At 41.4% G+C, this 7,386-nt stretch overlaps 1 pseudogene; it reads right to left on the reverse strand.

The window, feature by feature from the left end:
- On the reverse strand, positions 1-947 carry LOC119864883 (annotated as a pseudogene).
- Between the last annotated feature and the right edge of the window lie 6,439 nt (positions 948-7,386).

The raw sequence follows: 7,386 nt of genomic DNA on the forward strand, positions 1-7,386 counted from the left end.
TTAGGGATCTTTTCCACAACAACCTTGAATATCCCTGTCCCTGATCTGCTTGGTTCTGACTCCATAGATGATGGGGTTGAGCATGGGAGGTACCAGGAGATAGAAAATGGCGAACATGATATGTACCACTCGGGGCACATGGTGTCCAAAGCAGTGGGTGAGGAAAGTAAAGAGGGCTGGGATATAAAAAGCCAAGATGATACAGATAAGGGAAGCACATGTGCCAAAAGCCTTGAACTTGGCTTCATCAGAGGGCAACCCCAGAACAGTTCTCAGAATCATCACATAGCATATACTGATGACAATTATATCAAAGCCAACCACAGAGAAGGCCACAAAGAGCCCATATGCACGGTTTACTCTAGTGTCTGCACACACCAGCTTTAACACAGCCATGTGCTCACAGTATGACTGGACAATGATGTGTTTGGGGCAGAAGGGCATCCTGGAGACCATAATGCAGAAGGGGCTCACCCATAGCAATCCTCTCATCATCACAGCTACTCCCAGTTTACCCACTACAGCTGGGGTCAGGAAAGTAGAGTGGTGGAGTGGGAAGCAGATAGCCACATAATGGTCCAGGCCATAGCCATGAGCAACCTGGACTTCACAGAGGAAAAGGCATGGATGAAGAACACCTGGATGAGGCAGGCATGGTATTCAATCTCATGAGCACGAAACCAGAGTATAGCCAGCATTTTAGGTTGCGTGGAAGAGGATAGAGCCAGGTCAGTGATAGCCAGCATGGCTAGAAAAAGGTACATGGGCTCAAGCAGGGTGTGGTCAGTTCAGATTATATGAAGGATAATGATATTGCCAACTATAGCTATGAAATACATGGCACATAGAGGAGAGGCAATCCAAAATTGGTAATTCTCCAGTCCTGGGATTCCAAGTAGGATCAAGAACACAGGATGTGAAGAGCTGTTCCCTGAAGCCAGTATCATACGATGGGTAAATTGTTCTCCATTGCAAAGGCAATCTACTCTCTGTCATTGATAATAAGCAAGTAATTATTATTTTTAATATTTGAAAGAATCAATTGAACAGTGAAGCATTTGACATTAATGGAATAATTTAATTTCAACTGTTTTAATTAATAATTTTTACAACAAAAGTTATGATACTTTTTTCCTCATTTATATTTATGTCATCAAAATAGGATCAGAACACACTAGCTGTGTGATTTTTGTGGAACAATCAGTATGTTCCTTGAAAGTAGAATCTTCCCACAGAAAACTATTCTGACACTTAAGTCACTAATATTCATTCTTGCTCTTCTATTCTTCAGAACTAAGAGATTTGTTTAACCTTCCCATAGATTCTTTTCATCTCTCTGTTTAAGTCAGTTAGGCATTTTTTCAGGGTTGGAAGCCAATTGGAAAACACTTTGTCTTAAAGGCTCATAGTAATAATGTATATAGTGATGCCAAGTTTGCTCTGACTCTAGGAGTTACCAGGAGAATTTGGGCTGGAGGATAACTGACGATTGTACACCTCTAATTAATCCTACTATCCTTAGTGTATGTCCTCCGAGATTAGAGGCAAGCAAACTTTTTTCTTTTTGTTAAAAGTTATATCATACATTTTTTTAGGCTGTGTGAACTATAGTTGCAACTAGTGAGCCTAGCCACTCTGGCATGAGAGCAGCCACAGTCAATACAGCAATGTGTGAGTGTGGCTATATGTAAATAAAATTTTATTTATAAAACAAGTCTGCAGGCTGGATTTGGTCTGCAAGCTATAGTTTTCTAATTCCCATGCTAGATGATAATTTTTATGAGGTGAGCCCTGAGCAGTGCACCATTCCTAGCACCTCTGTGCTTGGCACAGAATAGGGATATAATAAATATTTGTTGAACCAAATAACAAATATAAGTCATGGTTCAGTAGCAATGGACTTTTTAACTGATGAGCCATATCTTAAAAATATCCTGATATAACTCTCTAAACACTACCTTGATGGCATGTCATTAGACCACTGTATATATTTTTTATACCAAACTCTGCCCTGCTGGCCAGTGAAAGAAATGAAAGTCCTCCTCTGCCTATGCTTTCATTACGTGATTGAACCTGTCTAATCCCTCTGGTGACTATCACTTACGTAAGAGTCAATGACACAAAAGTTTACATGGTTCTTACTCAACACCTTTTCACTATGTCATCTTAGTTGACTCCTTTGTATGAGTCTCCTCCATAGGAGAAACACTCAGACAAGAGGAGTATCTTTTCAAATCCCCCTTAACAAATCACCTCTTTTGACTAACAAATGTTTCATCCAACCAGACCTAATGCTTCCTAAAATGGCTATCTTTGAGATCCCAAATAAACCTGACCTCTTTCTGATTTTCCCTACCTCTATAACATTTTGAGAGAAATGGAGTTTACGCTTTATCAATCTTGTTGTAAATTGGAAAGTTTACTATCCTATCTTGAAAATAGCTATAGGCTTGTTCAAAACAAATACTTCTCTCTAGAATATGGTGAAAATTCAGACATGCATTATCTAGAGTCTGCAGCTGAGCTTTACCCCTTCTGTTGGCTTGGTCTTCTAATTGGATGTTCCCTTTGAACCAGAGTCTTCCTATCTCATCTCCCTCTGCCCCCTGTATGTCACCCTCCATTTGTCAGGACATGGTCACTGAGACTCATGGGCACCGGAAAAACTACTTAGACCATCTTTGTTCCTGTACTGGGTGCTGGTGAAGGTGCTGGATAAACCTACAATTTCTCAAAGTCCATAATAATCTCTTTAATTAATTGTGGAAGACATTGCTGTTTTTGTAAATATAACACTGTAAGCTTTTACATTTATTGTTTTTAACTCACACCAAGTTTCTGTCCATGAGCCTTAATGGAGAACTCACCTGTTCTCCATACTCCTTTTGGAGTAATGAGTCTTTGTAGGTGGTGAGCTGGGACCTAATTCTGAAACAGGAGATGGGGGCTCTTGACAGGTGCCTTTCTTTCTTCTCTACACTTATAATACCATGGAATATGGTATCCTCACTATCAGCAATCCTTTTGCCTTTTTCCCCCTCAGACTTATGAACCCAACATGTGTAGAGTAAGAACTGCAAGTCATGTGGCTTGGAGAGGGAGTTAACCAATGTTAGATCATTCTCTATAGTGTGTGAGGTTTGCAATAGTATTTCTGAGGGGGGCACAGGTTATCAACTTGCTGCTGGGGGGAGGGATGGAAATGTGCATTCCCTAAAGAGTAGGAAAAGAAGAGCAGTATACTTTCCCTTCTTGCCCAATATTCCTTCCCTCTTTCCTTGCTTTTATGTATGTACCTGTCCCTGCCCCTCAGGGGCTAGACGACTTCTGAGTCCCATATCTAGTGAAAGAAAAATTAAATTATCTTTTTTTTTTTGGTCTTAAAGCTAGGGTGATCACACATTGCACTTCAGAGTCAATTTTTCTGTTCTCCAAAGTACAGGCTAACTTGTGCAAACTTGGCATAGCTTTTGGTTGAGGAAATACGGTTGCAAGAAGGATGTTCTTACACTGAAGGAGCTCATTTCATCTGTGAGTGTTGGTTTGAATCCAGTGCTGGTACCACTGGCTCTATTGGCCTTCAAGTACTCCACTCATTAGGTGGAGTTATTTATGTCCATCGTTTTAACCATGTTGCTCAAGCCTGAAAGGGTGGAGGATAAAGTGGACTGAGAGCTTGCCAAGGAATATTTCAGAGACATTTAGTCTGTTTTCTCACTTTGGGGTATCTAAACCCAAGGCACAGAGTAATGATGCTGGAGCATGGTTTCAGATACAGTGTCCTTCCTGGAGGGACTGTGTGTGGAGGCCGCCTTCTTACTTTTCCAGAATTTCCCTGGAGGACACAGTGTGAACAGCAGATATTCTCTCCATCTCAAAAGGAAATCCATCAGTCAGAGATCTCTGGACCCGGAGCGCCAACGGAGGCAGGCCATTCTCCACAAAGTATTGCCTTGTCTTCCAGCTTCTTGAACCTCCGTGAGTCTTGCTGTTCTCTGGGAAGGGCAGAAGTGACTGGGGCACAGGGAAAGCACTCACCTTGAATTCTGCTTCACCTCTGACCATGAGCATCTCTAACTGGCTCCTGTGATTCAGCTTTTAGCAGAGACTGTAGATTAGGACCTATTTAAAGACCTTTAAAGTCTGGCCTTTCCCTTCCCCAAGCATTAATTTTCCCCCTCCTGCTACGCCCCCCTGCCTCCCACTCTGGCTTTCTCTGAGACCAGAGAGTGAAGCTAGAAGCATTAACCCCTAACTTTCCTCTGTCCTCTGTGTACACAAATGCAAAGGGTGGGGAATTGAATGCATGGCCAAGAATGTGTATTGTTGAGAATACACAGTTGTGAGCTTATCGCTATGCATGTATTTTTGTTAAAGAGTATTTACAATTGAGGAGATATTTTATACAATGTGAAAGCATGTTGATGCTTGTTGATGTGTATACCTGAGAGATGTGTTAAGAAACGTGTGTAAGGGGGATCCCTGGGTGGCGCAGTGGTTTGGCGCCTGCCTTTGGCCCAGGGCGCGATCCTGGAGACCCGGGATCGAATCCCACGTCGGGCTCCGGGTGCATGGAGCCTGCTTCTCCAACTGCCTGTGTCTCTGCCTCTCTCTCTCTCTCTCTCTCTGTATGACTATCATAAATAAATTTAAAAAAAATTAAAAAAATTAATAAACGTGTGTAAGCCTGGATTTGCCTGTGAATGTATGTGCATAACCTTGTGAATAATCATTTGTGGTAAGTATACACATTTAGTGGGATAGCATGGCTCTGTGAGTACAAGGCCACTGCATACACATACTTTGTGAAGACATATGCTGAGCTCCAAAGCTGACAGTGTGAGATTATACATCAGTGTGTGTATATACATGGGCATGTATAGACAAATTGTGTGGTTTGAAGAGGTGTTGACAATTTGTTGGTGATATCATATGTACCTAGGTAGCTCTGGTTTTGATGTCCTCTTTCTTCGAACATGGAGAGGCAAGAGGACTTCCAGATGGAGGACTTGCCATAGTTATTTTTGAAACTTAGTGAAGTTGGAAGGCCCTCCTCACTCAGCCTGAACAGTTAAGCTTATGCAGAGCTTCCTCTCACTCACTCCCCATATAGGGCCTTCCTGGAATCTCTTTCTTCTTTTTTTCTCAGCAGTCCCTGATGTCTGATATGTCAAATGAAGATTTGAGAAGAAAAGTATATAAAAACAGAAAGTAAGAATTTATGTGTAGAATTCAAAACTGTCAGATTTCAGAAGCTATGCCTCACAAAATCCACAACCCCACATACATTTATAGGGAAACAAATCATTCAGAATTTTACCATGACTTTTAGGTTTATAGTAATCTGTTTATGGTGAATTGCCATCATCATGTTCACAAAGTCAGGATTTATTTTAAGATACCACCATAACAAAAATCTGGGATAGAACTGTTTTTGTGAGAGAGTCCAGGTTTACAGGACAGATTCAAGGTTTTTTTTTTTTATTTGGGGGATCAGGCTGGTATTATAGATTTATCTCTGCTTGCAAATTCTTTTTCTTTGTCTGCTTCTTTTATTCCTCGTAGATTAAAAATTCAGTTTTAGGAATGTGGAAAAGAATTCCAGTCTCCCTTCTTCTCGCTTCTTATCCTCCTTCTTCTTCTCTCCCTCTGCAACTCCCTCCACCCTTTCTTTCTCTCCTACCCCCCTGCCTTCCTATTCTTCTGTCCTTCTCCCCTTCATCCCCAACTTCCTCCTTTTTCTCCTTTGAATATTCTTCCTTCTTATCCTCCTTTGGGTCCTTCTCCCCCTCCTCCTCCTCCTCCTCCTCTCCTCCTCTCCCTCCCCTTGCCCCCTCCTCCTCTTCCTCCTCCTCTCCTCCTCCTCTTCCTCCTCCTCCTCCTTCTTCTCCTTCTCCTCCCCCTTCTTCTTCCTCTCCTTTCTCTCCTCTTCCTCCTCCTCCTCCTCCTCCTCCTCCTCCTCCTCCTCCTCCTCCTCCTCCTTCTCCTCCTCCTCCTCCTTCTTAACTAGAGGAACTTTTATCCTCAAATAAAATGTGATATCTAGGGATAGGTCCTGTGTGTCATTATCTCTTGAATCTTCCCCAGTTGCAAGTGCCATGGTGGCTCCAAACACACATGACATCCAAGCTCTTGTGGAAGTTATTGTTAGGATAATTACATTGTTTATCAAGTGTAGTTGGATATGAATTGCTGAAATGAGTGCACTGTAGGCAGATGAGTCCTTTCCTGATTTATCCTCTTAAAGTTATCCTCATGGTTATTATCACAAAAGTTGGTATCTCTGCAGGATGCATTGAAGATTTGGGCACTTGACTCATAGCCCTGCTCTAAACCTCAGTCTCCAGTAGAATGTGCAAAGTTTTGTGGGCTGTATTAAGAGACTAGTTACAGTTGGTTACTATAAACTAGGCACACACATGTGAATTATGTTTGGTAGCCTTGTGAGGGGGGAGACAGAGAAAAATGTTTGGAAAGGAAGTTTTGATGGAAGAAAACTTATTGAGAATATAGACATGAGAATTCTGGGACAGTTCAATATAACTATGTTGAAAACTCATCCACATTCATAACTTCATAACTTCTATATCTTCACTTGTGTTGACCTTTATCTACATAGTACTCAGTCAATCGTGTATGGACATGGACTGTACCTTGTCACAGCTCAGAGCTACTCAATCTCTGAATTCTCGAGCATCTAATAACCACATTATCTTTCTAGTTTTTTTTAAACTCATTCCATATTTTCTACATCAACAAATCCTTTAAACCCTATATATTTGTTCCAATCCTTTTAGCCCTCTTTTCTTTTCTATGAAATCTAGTCCTCATAGTTCATCATTTCAACCATACTCATATGAATAATCTCAACACCTATCTATGCATCACAGCTACTACTCCGAGTGTGATAGTCTCCTGCTACCCCTGCACTACAGAGCAACTTCAGGAAGTAGTAACAATCAGATTGGAGCCATCTAAATTTCATAGTAACTGACTTTATCTGAGCTTCCAAAACAGCCCTATTTTCACATTTCTCTCACTTTAATTGTCCTGAGACATGGTACTAGGAAACTATAATAACTGACTTCCCTAAGTTCAGACTCTGCCCCCTAATTATAATTAAAATCTTTTTTCTTTTCTGCATCACCTCAAGAAGCAGAACTTCCAACCATAATGTTGAAGAGGAAACCTCCTTCTGTTGGGCCTCAGAAGGTGTAACACCAGATGGCTTTTGCCTGCCTCATTTCTTACATACCTGAGCCAGGTGTTCTCACTGCCAGTTGCTCCAGCATTAATGGTTCATTACCACATTCAAATAAGGAAATCAAATCTGGGTAGAGGGGAAATAATTTGGTCTATGCTCTGCTTCCTCAATCTTCAGGGAGT

Source organism: Canis lupus, chromosome 21 (genome assembly GCF_011100685.1).
Source record: "Canis lupus familiaris isolate Mischka breed German Shepherd chromosome 21, alternate assembly UU_Cfam_GSD_1.0, whole genome shotgun sequence".
Taxonomy (NCBI): domain Eukaryota; kingdom Metazoa; phylum Chordata; class Mammalia; order Carnivora; family Canidae; genus Canis; species Canis lupus.